This window comes from Mauremys reevesii, linkage group 5 (genome assembly GCF_016161935.1).
Source record: "Mauremys reevesii isolate NIE-2019 linkage group 5, ASM1616193v1, whole genome shotgun sequence".
Lineage (NCBI taxonomy): Eukaryota > Metazoa > Chordata > Testudines > Geoemydidae > Mauremys > Mauremys reevesii.
The window spans coordinates 93,001,683-93,013,877 of NC_052627.1; the positions used below are offsets into that span (position 1 = coordinate 93,001,683).

General features: G+C 40.9%; 1 protein-coding gene across 3 annotated transcripts in view; it reads left to right on the forward strand.

The window, feature by feature from the left end:
- The first annotated feature begins 5,337 nt into the window (after positions 1-5,337).
- Positions 5,338-12,195, forward strand: part of GNPDA2 (glucosamine-6-phosphate deaminase 2) — a 32,031-nt gene continuing 25,173 nt past the window's right edge. The window contains exons 1-2 of one of the 3 annotated variants that reach the window (XM_039539869.1): positions 5,338-7,298; positions 8,813-9,022. The gene's annotated coding sequence lies outside the window, so the exon portion shown is untranslated. Of the gene's footprint in view, positions 7,299-7,713; positions 7,837-8,717; positions 9,023-12,195 lie in introns of those variants that run through there. The other 2 variants (XM_039539872.1, XM_039539870.1) reach the window with 2 other exon arrangements.

Sequence of the window (12,195 nt, forward strand, 5' to 3'; positions counted from 1 at the left end):
CCGCTCACCTAAACAAACTCAACCTCCGTCTCCAGAGTGCAGGGCACATGGTCTGGAGCTTTATGAAACCTGGAAGGCATTTGTTGTAATACTAGCAGTTTTTTCTCGAGCTATTCGAACTTTGACTTTCCGCTACTTCTAACACATAAAACAGCTATTGACATGTTGCACTGTCAGTGTCGATAAGATTGGAATGTACATGCAAGAACTGGAATCAGAATTTTCTAACTGATTTCAAGATTTCCAGCGATTTGGCCCAGTGCTTTCTTTTCTAATTAAACCTGAAAAGTTCAATGAAAGTGACTTGGATTTGTCAGTATTTCAGTGGATGGGTGTTGAAGATTTTGAAATGAAGCTCATTCAGTTAAAAAACTCAGGATTGTGGGCATCGAAGTTTGGAGATGTGTGGAGCACACTTGAAGCTACCAATAGAGATCCTGGGGCCTCTATTCTGGGAGGGGAGACCCAGAGTGAGGGGTACTGCGGTGGGCAAAACCCCTGGGCAAAGAGCACCGGGGTCTGGGAAGGACACAGGGCCAGCGGCAGGCGAGATACTGGCCTGTATAGGGCACTCTGGGCTGGAAGAGCTAATTCCCAGGATGACCAGCAGGAGGCGCTGCACCTGTGAGTCATCACCCTGCCACAAGGTCATCTAGTCAAATCCCCTGCTCAAAGCAGGACCAACACCAACTAAATCATCCCAGCCAAGGTTTTGTCAAGCCGAACCTTAAAAACCTCTAAGGATGAAGATTCCACCACCTCCCATGGTAAACCATTCCAGTGCTTCACCACTCTCCCAGTGAAATAGTGTTTCCTAATGTCCAACCTAGATCTCCCCCACTGCAACTTGAGACCATTGCTTCTTCTTCTGTCACCTGCCACCACTGAGAACAACCTAACTCCATCCTCTTTGGAACCCCCCTCAGGTAGTTGAAGGCTGCTATAAAATCCCCCCTGACTATTTTACCTCTCCCCACAGCTTAGTGTCATCTGCGAACTTGCTGAGGGTGCAATTAATCCCATCATCCACATAATTAATAAAGATGTTGAACAAAACCTGCCCCAGCACCAAGCGCTGGGGCACTCCGCTTGATACCGGCTGCCAACTAGACATCGAGCTGTTGATCTCTACCTGTTGAGCCCGACAATCTAGCCAGCTTTCTATCCACCTTATAGTTCATTCATCCAATCCATACTTTTTTAATTTGCTGGCAAGAATACTGTGGGAGACCGTATCAAAAGCTTTGCTAAAATCAAGATATATCACATCCACCTCTTTCCCCATATCCACAGAGCCAGTTATCTCATCATAGAAGGCAATCAGGTTGGTCAGGCATGACTTGCCCTTGGTGAATCAATGTTGACTGTTCCTGGTCACCTTCCTCTCCTCCAAGTGCTCCTTGAGGACCTGCTCCATGATTTTGCCAGGGACTGAAATGAGGCTGACTGGTCTGTAGTTCCCCGGGTTCTCTTTCTTCCCTTTTTAAAATATGGGCACTATATTTGCCTTTTTCCAGTTGTCTGGGACCTGCCCCAATCACTACCAATTTTCAAAGATAATGGCGAATGGCTCTGCAATCACATTAGTCAATTCCCTCAGCACCCTTGGATGCATTAGATCTGGACCCATGGACTTGTGAATGTCTATCTTTTCTAAATAGTCCTTAACCTGTTATTTCACAACTGAGGGCTGCTCATCTCCCCATACTGTGTGCCCAGCACAGCAGTCTGGGAGCTGACCTTGTCTGTGAAGACTGAGGCAAAAAACGAGTACTTCAGCTTTTTCCACATCATCTGTCACTAGGTTGCCTCTCCCATTCAGTAAGGGTCCCTCACTTTCCCTGACCTTCTTCTTGTTGCTAACATACCTGTAGAACCCCTTCTTGTTACCCTTCATATCCCTTGCTAGCTGCAACTCCAATTGTGCCTTGGCCTTCCTGATTACACCCCTGCATGCTCTAGCAATATTTTTATACTCCTCCCTAGACATCATCCAAATTTCCACTTCCTGTAAGCTTCCTTTTTGAGTTTAAGCTCACTGAAGATTTCAGTGTTAAGCCAAGTTGGTCGCCTGCCAAATTTGCTAATCTCTCTGCACAATTTTATTGTAAACTCTCACTTCTAAATAAATATTATTTTTGTTTTTGAGGAATTTACTGCTTGCTGCCTATTATTGATCAGAGGGCTGTATCCGTGTCCTTCAAGGGGAAAGTTAGCTGACCTTGGTTAGTGGCTTTTCTCTGGAAAATCCACAGGGCGGGCCACAGTCTTTAATACTGGAAGAGGCAAACTGAAAATAGAGTTTTAAATTAAAAAGATAGTTGGGTTCAAATCTTCTGATAACAGTACTATCTCTGAAAAAACACAAATCCGTAAGTATGGTGAGAAAGAGAATGCATGCACCTTTGGAAAACGTTTCCTTCCCCAAAATTATTTCATCCCCTGGACAAATCAAAATGGTCAGGTGTATTTCCTGTAGTTTGAAAGAAGTTATGAGAAAGTTACAGCATATAAAATAGCAAATAGTATGATGATAGCAATGTAAATACAAAATAAAAAAGATTACCAATTATCACACTTTAGGGCATAAACTGATCACTGTGAGTGGTCAGGAAGAAACTATGGCATAGCACAATTTGGTGTATTATGAGAGGATAGGTCTTCCTCAGAAATATTTAGCATTAGCCATAGCAGAGACATTACTGTACTACAGTAGGTTATTATTTGTACTGCAGTAGCATGTAGGAGCCCCATCAGAGATAAGGAATCCAAATGTGCTAGTCACTGTATAAACATAAAAAAAGAGCACCGTTGCCCCGAAAGGTGTGCAATATAATGGAAATACTAGTTTAATTCTAATATGGCAGTGCACATGTTCACATCACATCCCTGCTTCTCAGATAGTATTGTCGATCTTTTTAAAATTCTGTTAAATTACTTACACCTGTCATAATAAAAATCTCCCTGACTTGACATACTTTCATATAAAAGTACAATGAAATTGAATTATTTTACCATTAAATAGATTAACCTTTTGAATGTAGTGATTTACAAGCTTACATAAAATTTTATCGTTACTCATCTTCACTATACCATTCTCTTTTAGGTGAAAAAATCCCCTACAGTAATGTAGGGAAAGTGACAAAGCATAGTCCAGGGGATATGGTGCAGAAGTTTGAAGATGTGTAGACTCATGTTTTATTGCTGCTTATGCCACAGATTGGTGAGCTCTTTATCTTGGGCCCAAGTTGATGAAACTGTTGATAATTCACATGGACAATACCTATTTTTAAAAAGGGTCCAGCATCTGCCTAAGGAAACATAGCAGAAATGATCATTTTAAGTGTTTTCTTGGAGGAATAGGTAACCCTTTAGAATATACCACCATACTGTACTATTTGGGGAGACTTTTTGTTATATATCCAATCTGGCAGTACTGTGGGTTCCACTCTGTCCATCAGGGATTAGTAGTAATGTAGCAAGAGATTTTTGCCTCTAGCTGATTGAATTACCTTATAAACACCTTAAATAAAAGCTTGCAGAAAAACCTCAGAAGGGGTTTCCAATTTGGCAAAATTATAACTTTTAATTAGACAATTAAAGAGTGGGGATAATATCAGGACCCTTTGAAATGCATGAAACAGTAATTAATTTTAAGATTAAAGTTTTAATTAAAAAAGAATTAATAGTAGTTTAAAATGAGAAAATCCAGTAATGGCAGCTACAGGGATGATGCAATGGAGGTACATTGTTGCATCATTTCCAGATGATGCAATAGAGATACACTATTGCATCACTTCCGTTGGGGAACGACTCAGCAGAAAAGCCCTTCCATAGGGATACATGAACGTTCCTGTCACATGTAGGTACACATGACTGGTTGGGGCTAGTGGGTGGAGAAAAGAAAATCTGGAAGCTGATTGACTGAGCCTGGGAGGCCAAGCAGTATATAAGGCTGACAGCTAGCAGGCTGACCTTGTAGTGGGATTGGAACCTTGAAGGACAGCAGAAGTTGTGAGATACCTGCAAGGAAGAAGCCCTACCTGAGAAGTAGTGGCAGCAGCAATAGAACTCTACAGAAGAGAACCTACCTGCAAAGGAGCAACAGAAGCAGCAGCAGCAGCAACCATAGAATTCCAAGGTTGCCACAGACAACGGCTGCTCCAGCAACCCAGCCAGCAGAGGGCTGCAGCAGCAGCTACTCCAACAGCCAAGCGGGCTTCCATCTCTGCCACTGAAGGACAACTTTTACCTCAGCAGCACTGAGAGGCTACCTCAGCAGCAGTGAGGGAAGGAGCAGACTGAAGGGGACATTGACCCTACTGAGAGAACAGACGGCTAGTTTGTTCTGGGGAGCCTTCTGTATAACAGAGACAAGCACCCTAGTAATATCCTGGAAATTCCTTTAGGGTGGGCCACTACCTTAGTGACCGTGTTGGATAACTTGTAAATTAAGGTTTTAAATTAAAAGCATTATTTTTAGGTAGCATCATGGGCTTAATATAATTGGATCTAAATCTTCCAGTAACAGTAAAGTTAAAGGAAGAAGAAAATGGAAAAGAAAGTAAGAGAGAACTAGGACAGAAACTTGCATTTCATGTGCATTTAAGTATCTCAAACTCCCACTCTCTTCCAGAATGCTGCACACATTAGAAAATTATTATTCCAGAGCAGTCAGTCAAATTGTATTGGTGTTCAGGTGACAGTGTTTAAAGAGGATGCACAAGAGACATCAACTGTTAAGAAGAAATCAAAACAAGAATTTCCTTTCAAGATTGGGGTTATCAGATCCTGAATTTAAAAATCAGATTGCAAAAATAATGAGTAAGGGATTGGGGGGAGGGAATGAAGGTGCTGGTACAATCAGAAAGCACATAGAAGAACAAATTGCTGCTTAGTGAAAACCTCAGAAGTGAAAATATATACCATTCCAATTTCTAAGGGTCCTCCTGAGACATATATTGATTTACACAAACACTGAAACACACACCCAGAAACGAGCATGAAAGAATTCTATGAAATAGCAAACATCCCATCAGTACTGGGATCAATTGATAATGGGTGTTGACACAGGAATTCAAGAGAAGATGCATATGCCTACATGAATAGAAGTGGATCTATTCATTGAACATGATGGCTGTCTGCAATGCATGCCTGATAATCACAGACATGGTGGCCAGGTGCCCAGGATTATATCATGTCTCCTACACCTAGTCAATATCCAGCCTTGTTGTCCAGGCACTTCATTGCTAGCATAATGATTGTGGGGACTGGCTGATGGTATGAAATGCTTCCTCTCCCTATTCTGAAACAACGTTGCCTCTGGATCCCCATATATCTCATCATATATCCTCTTTGAGGATGCTAGAGTGCTTCCCAGAGATGAAGAGGTTGAAGATGATATGGACGAGGCAGCTGTACCTGGGCCTGTGGATACACATTGGTCCTTGGACATGAAGGCACATGTGGTGGAGACTTTCTTCATGTAGGGAACTGCATGCACCTGATCCATGCTCAGTTCCCTATAATATAATTTTGCCTGGGCATAGATTGGCTCTGTTACACTTGTGCGCACACACAGGATACCACCAACTGTTGGGAAGGAAGGCAGTGCAAGTCATGGATGTGATCACAGTAAAACACCAAAATATCCTCAATTTGAGAGAGCAGGGAGAACAGTCACTGTAGTCTCTGGCCAGCACTATGACAGATTATAAAGACATATTTCAAGGAGATGGACACCCAGATGGCAAACTAAAGTTAGAAATAGACTCCAATGTGAAACCTGTGAGTCTACCAAAATGTAGAGTTTCATTAGCCTTGGCGGAGCCACTGAAGAAGGAACTGGCAAGCTTGCAAAGAAGATGCATCATTAAACCTGTTGAAACTAGCCAAGAGTGGATCAGCAGCCTTGCAGTGGCAAGAAAACCTTCAGGTAAACTGAGGATCTCCAGTGAACAGGGCACTGAATAAAAGTCCCTACCCTTTACCAACAACTGGGGACATATAGCCCTATTTTCCAGGGCAGACGTGTTCACTCTTTGTGATGTCAAGAATGGGATCTAACTTCTGATAGATTGAGCCAGATAAGTCATCCAGCCATTTGACAACCTTTGCTACACCTTTTGGCAGGTACTTCTGGATACAAATGCCTATGGGCATCAGCCTGGCCCCAGAGGTGTTTTGGTGTAAACTGAACCAGGTACTAAAGGACTTCCAGGCATTAAGACTGAGGCTAATGACATTCTTATTGTAGGTGAAGGAGATATCAAGGAAGAGACAATCCAAGGCTATATACCAAGCTGCAACAATGCCTAAATGGGTGCCAGAAGCGGGATATGAGGATGAATGCAGATAAGCTGAAGAGAACTGAGGTCCACTAAATCAGACATCTGTTGACCTCCAAGGGATTCCAGTCTGATCCTGAAAAACAGAGCCATTACGCAAAGCAAAGGATGTGAAGGAAGTCCAGCAATTTGTAGGAATCTTTCCAGATTCTGCTCACATCTATCAGAAACCTGTGAACCTTTGAGACTTTCAATATACCATGATGCAGCCGTGGAATGGCCAGAGACCCAAGAATAGGCATTTGAAAGAGTAAAGAAAATCATTAATGAGGCACCGGTCCTAAAGTACTATAACTCTGCAGAGCAGCTAGAGCTACAGTGTGTTGCTTCAGGAGGAAGAACAGGAGCAGCACTGATGCAAAGCCTGTAGCTCACAGACTTTGGTAACAGAGCCCTGACAAACACAAAGTGGATATGCTCATAGAGAAAAGAAGCCACTTACTCACTGGGCTCTTTGCAACAGACTGCTTCTATCAGTTCACCTTTGGGCATCTTGGGTGCAGTCTGATCAAACTCTGAGACATCATCATAAAGAAGATACTGCTAAGTACAGCCAACTGACTGCAATGCATGTTATTGAGACTCTAGTGCTATGATTGGAGGATAAAGTACTGGTGGCAGATAACCTGCCAGAGTATAACACAGATAGCTCTGTGAAACAGGAGACAAGAGTCTATCAACATGCTACCATACCTTCACATCTTTGATGGGAGGCTCCAGGCAATCCAACAAAGGACCAACCAGGATGAAGTGCTACAGGCAGCAAAATGACGAACTCCAGGGTTGGCCATAACACAAAGCGCAAGTGCCACAGGAAGTTACCCTATACTATCAGGCAAGATACAAACTGTGGGTGCAATACAGAATTTTGTTTAAAGGGTAACAATCCCAACAGATTTAAGACCCAACATGAGACAGATACACACTTCACACCAGGCCTGAGATGAGCCAGTAAGTGTATTATGATGTTGGAAGGTATTAATGGCTGTCATCAATCACAGATCTGTTAAAGCTGATGGCTGTACTGAGCATTCTTTAACCAGGCTAAATGGAAGGAGCAATTAAATGTCCCTTTGTCTAGTGACAGTTGAAACTATACAAGCCACTGCCCAATGCGCTACCTAGAATAGCAAGGCCTGAACAGAAGCTAAGCCATGTGGACTGAGGGGTTTCCCTGGGAACTGATTGTAAACACAGGTGTTGGGGCATTGATTGGTTACAGCTGTGTGTGAGACAGAGGACAATCAGAAAGCTAAAAGAAAACCAGCAGACAGGGAGAGAAGCAGTGGTGAGCATGTCTCTGTGAGGAAGCCAATTATACAGAGGATTTTTCAGCTGCTTTCTGTATGCTGAAAAGGCTGTTCAGCACTAGGTGCTGTCCAACATCAATGGTGCTGATCTGTCACCATTAACTGAAGCAGAGAAAAGATCGAGATTTGGGCTTATGTAAATTAGCAAAATGGGAGTGGTGACAGTGAAACATAATAAGGTGTATATAAGTATGTAATTTGTTTAGTAATTATAAGAATTTAAATAATTAATAAAGATAGTTTTAAGCAGTCACAGTGGGGAAAACAAAATGGTGAGCACAAGGAATCAGAGTGGTGAAAACCAAAATAGTGACCTTAGAATGTTCAGCCAGTGACAGGCAGGCAGACTGGGTGAAACAAGGGTCACTCCTGAAGGGAGGGGTCAGTCAGGTAGAACACAAGTCTTCAAACAGGTCTAGTTCTAAAGGTGCAGGTTTTCAATCAGGGCTTTAGAACCACATTCTAAAGGGCTCAATGCTGATTAGTGGATCAACTGTATATAAGCCAGAGTGCTGACAGCTTTCTAAGTCAGCCTAAAGCAAGTGGAAATTGGCTTGTTTCTGGAAGTAATTGGCTTATCATTTCTTTCAGTAGCTTGTTGCTTGATTTTCTGGAAGGTGGCTGCTGCCTCTTTTTTTTTTTTTTTTAATTTCCTGCAGTACAGTGTGAATGGCTCCTGGATTATTAGCTTTAAAAAAAAAAAGCTTTAATAGCTAAGTGCTTCTGTTTTGGGTTTTTTCCTTTTGCTTTTGGGCAGTTTGGAACTTGTTCCTCCTGAGTGTCAGATTGCTGCATGTGCTTGCTTCTTGCATACCCTGCAGTGCCTGCTCTCTCTCTCGCTCCACTGACCTCCTGCCTCGACTACTATGTAAAGGGGGGTTGGCTGGTTTGGTACAGGGGGGGTTGTGATTTGGGGGGGTATGGATAGCTGTTGCATGTGCTTGCTTGCTACTCACTGTGTGCTGCATGCCCCCCTGACTACTCCATGTGGCTGGCTGCCATGGCCACCTGGACTAGTAGGTACAGGGTGGTTGGTTGGTCTGGGTACAGGGGGGTTGTAGTACTGAAAAAATACTTTTATTTCTATCTACTGTAACAATGTCCAATATTGTTTGTTGGTACGTGGATTGGCTTGTTTGGGGCTTGTTTTGAAAGGCAGTACAGCTTTATTATCTTGTGAGACTTGGCAACCACTCATTGGAATGAGAGGAAGGTGCACTGGAGTGAAAGGAATAAACAGATCAGAAGAAGAAAAGCAACTAAAAGAGCTAAAAATCAGAGAAGGAAGAAGGCAGAAGTAGCAGCAACACCAGGTTTTGACAGATCAGAAAGACCCTTTCAGAGATAGTCAAGATATCAGAAGAAGTAAGTCTAATGATTTTTAGCCTTCAATTGAAGCATGTATTTGTATGCATATGCCTGAGTCAATAAAGCTAGATGTCCATGTGTATATGTTTAATGCAGAATGCTGATAGCAAGGCAAGTGACTGTCCATTGCATGCAGAACCAATCAAAACTTTGTTAATTGTATAGTATCATAGTATCGGGTATTTGAGTATTATAATACTGAATATTTGAATATGTATATGTTGATAGAGTTTGTTGGTATTCTAATTAATGCTGTTATGTTTAGTTTATTCTTTCAGTATATGGATTAGACTTATTGTATTAGGGAATATTGTGTTAAATAAATATTATTTTGTTTTTGAAGAAATTACTCCCTGAGTGTTAAACCTTTGAGAGGAAGACTGAATCCATGTCCTCTCAATTGGGTCGTTAGAGTAGAAAGGCCATTGTGGGGTAATACCAAGGGAGAGCTTCTTTTGTGTGCAAAGGGTATTGTGATCAACAGGAGACTCTACAGCCTTATAAAATCCCAACCCAACCCTGGGAAAAGGTTGGAACAGGCCTGTTCACTTTCAATGACAGGAAATACATTGTTTCCTGTTTCTCATTTGTCAGATGCTTTCACAATAAACCTTTTAAAAATTATCAAAGAACAGAAATTCAAGGGATAGCGAATATTGGAATCAAATGGTTACATATAAAACAATCATAACACACTTTCTCTAGACTAATGTTAACTAACTTGGCATTCCCCATCTCCTACAAGGTAGCTTACCCTAAGTTCTTTCCTCTGCATTTTCAAACAAACAGTCTGGTTTAGGGATGCCAAGCAATTAAAAAAAATTAATCGCACTATTAAACAATAATAGAATACCATTTATTTAAATATTTTGGATGTGTTCTACATTTTCAAATATTGATTTCAATTACAACACAGAATACAAAGTGTACAGTGCTCACTTTATTTTTGATTACAAGTATTTGCACTGTAAAAAAGAAAAGTAATCAATTCACCTAATACAAGTACTGTAATGCAATCTCTTTATCATGAAAGTTGAACTTACAAATGTAGAATTATGTACAAAAAACTGAATTCAAAAATAAAACAATGTAAAATTTTAGATCCTGCAAGTTCACTCAGTCCCACATCTTGTTCAGCCAATTGCTCAGCCAAACAAGTTTGTTTATTTGCAGGAGATAATGCTGCCTGCTTCTTGTTTACGTCACCTGAAAGTGAAAACAGGCATTCACATAGCACTGTTGTAGCCAACTTTGCAAGATATTTACATGTCAGATGTGCTAAAGATTCCTATGTCCCTTCATGCTTCAACCACCATTCCAGGGGACACGCGTCCAAGCTGATGATTGGTTCTGCTCAATAACCATCCAAAGCAGTGCGGACCAACACATGTTCATTTTCATTATCTGAGTCAGATGGCACCAGCAGAAGGTTGATTTTCTTTTTTGGTGGTTTGGGTTCTGTAGTTTCCGCATCAGACTGTTGCTCTTTTAAAACTTCTGAAAACATGCTCCACACTTCATCCCTCTCAGATTTTGGAAGGCACTTCAGAGTCTTAAACCTTGGGTTGAGTGCAGTAACTCTCTTTAGAAATCTCACATCAGTACTGTCTTTGCATTTTGTTAAATCTGCAGTGAAAGTGTTCTTAAAATGATCAACATGTGCTGGGTCATCACCCTAGACTTCTATAACATTAAATATATGGCAGAATGCGGGTAAAACAGAGCAGGGGACATACAGTTCTCCCCCAAGGAGTTCAGTCACAAATTTAATTAACACATTTTTTTAACAAGCGTCATCAGCATGGAAGCATTTACTCTAGAATGGTAGCCGAAGCATGCAGGGGCATATGAATGTTTAGCATATCTGGCATGTAAATACCTTGCAATGCTGGCTACAAAAGTGCCATGTTCTCACTTTCTGGTGACATTGTAAATAAGAAGAGGGCAGCATTATCCCTTGTAAATGTAAACAACCGTATTTGTCTTAGCGATTGGCTGAACAAGAAGTAGGACTAAGTGGACTTGTAGGCTCTGAAGTTTTACATGGTTTTGTTTTTGAGTGCAGTTATGTAACAAAAAAAATCGACATTTGTATGTTGCACTTTCATGACAAAGAGATTGCACTACAGTACTTGCATGAGGTGAATTGAAAAATGCTATTTCTTTTATCATTTTTTCAGTGCAAATATTTGTAATCAAAATATATAAACCTCTACCTCAATATAACGTGACCCAATATAACACACATTCGGATATAACACAGTAAAGCAGCGCTCCGGGGTGGGGGGGCTGCGCACTCCGGTGGATCAAAGCAAGTTCGATATAACAAAGTTTCACCTATAACGCAGTAAGATTTTTTGCCTCCCGAGGACAGCGTTATATCGAGGTAGAGGGATAGATATATAATTTCAATTACAACATAAAATACAATATATATGAAAATGTAGAAAAACATCCAAAATATTTAATAAATTTCAATTGGTATTCTGTTAACAGTGCAATTAAAACTGTGATTAATCACAATTAATTTTTTTGAGTTAATCATGTGAGTGAGCTGCCATTAATCGACAGTCCTAGTTTGATACCCCTTTCATAATTACAAGCCTGCCAGAAGCCTGTCCCCATGATTGAAGAAATAATTGGGAGTTCAACCTGCACCCCCTAGTAATAATCCCCAAATCCTTGTTTTAGTTTGGAAACAGGATAAACCTCCAGCAGCTTGTTTCTGCTTGTGTGTTTCCTTCAAGTTGATTTCATATCCTTCTATTAGCATTTGATTCAATATTTAAATGTGCCTCCGTTGTAAATTTTAGAATACTTCATTCACATATACTTCCTGTTTAGTGAAACCATTCTGAGGCATGTCACTTTACATGCTTTAAAAACATAATTTATGTATGGATACATAACACCTTAAATATCATCCATACATCTTGTAGAGATTAAGAGGGTAGACCAATATTACACATGCTTTCATGAGACCTTGTATGATATTCTTTTGGTGAAACCAGGAGAGCCCTGTACCCTTATATATTCCAGTTCCTTCTGAGAATTGACATCCAGAGGTTCTTGGGTCACAAAGTGTCTAAATATCTCCTGACACCCCAGCAGCCATCTCTTAAAAAAAGAGACATGATAGTGTTTTGGGGTATCTGCACATTATAAACCAA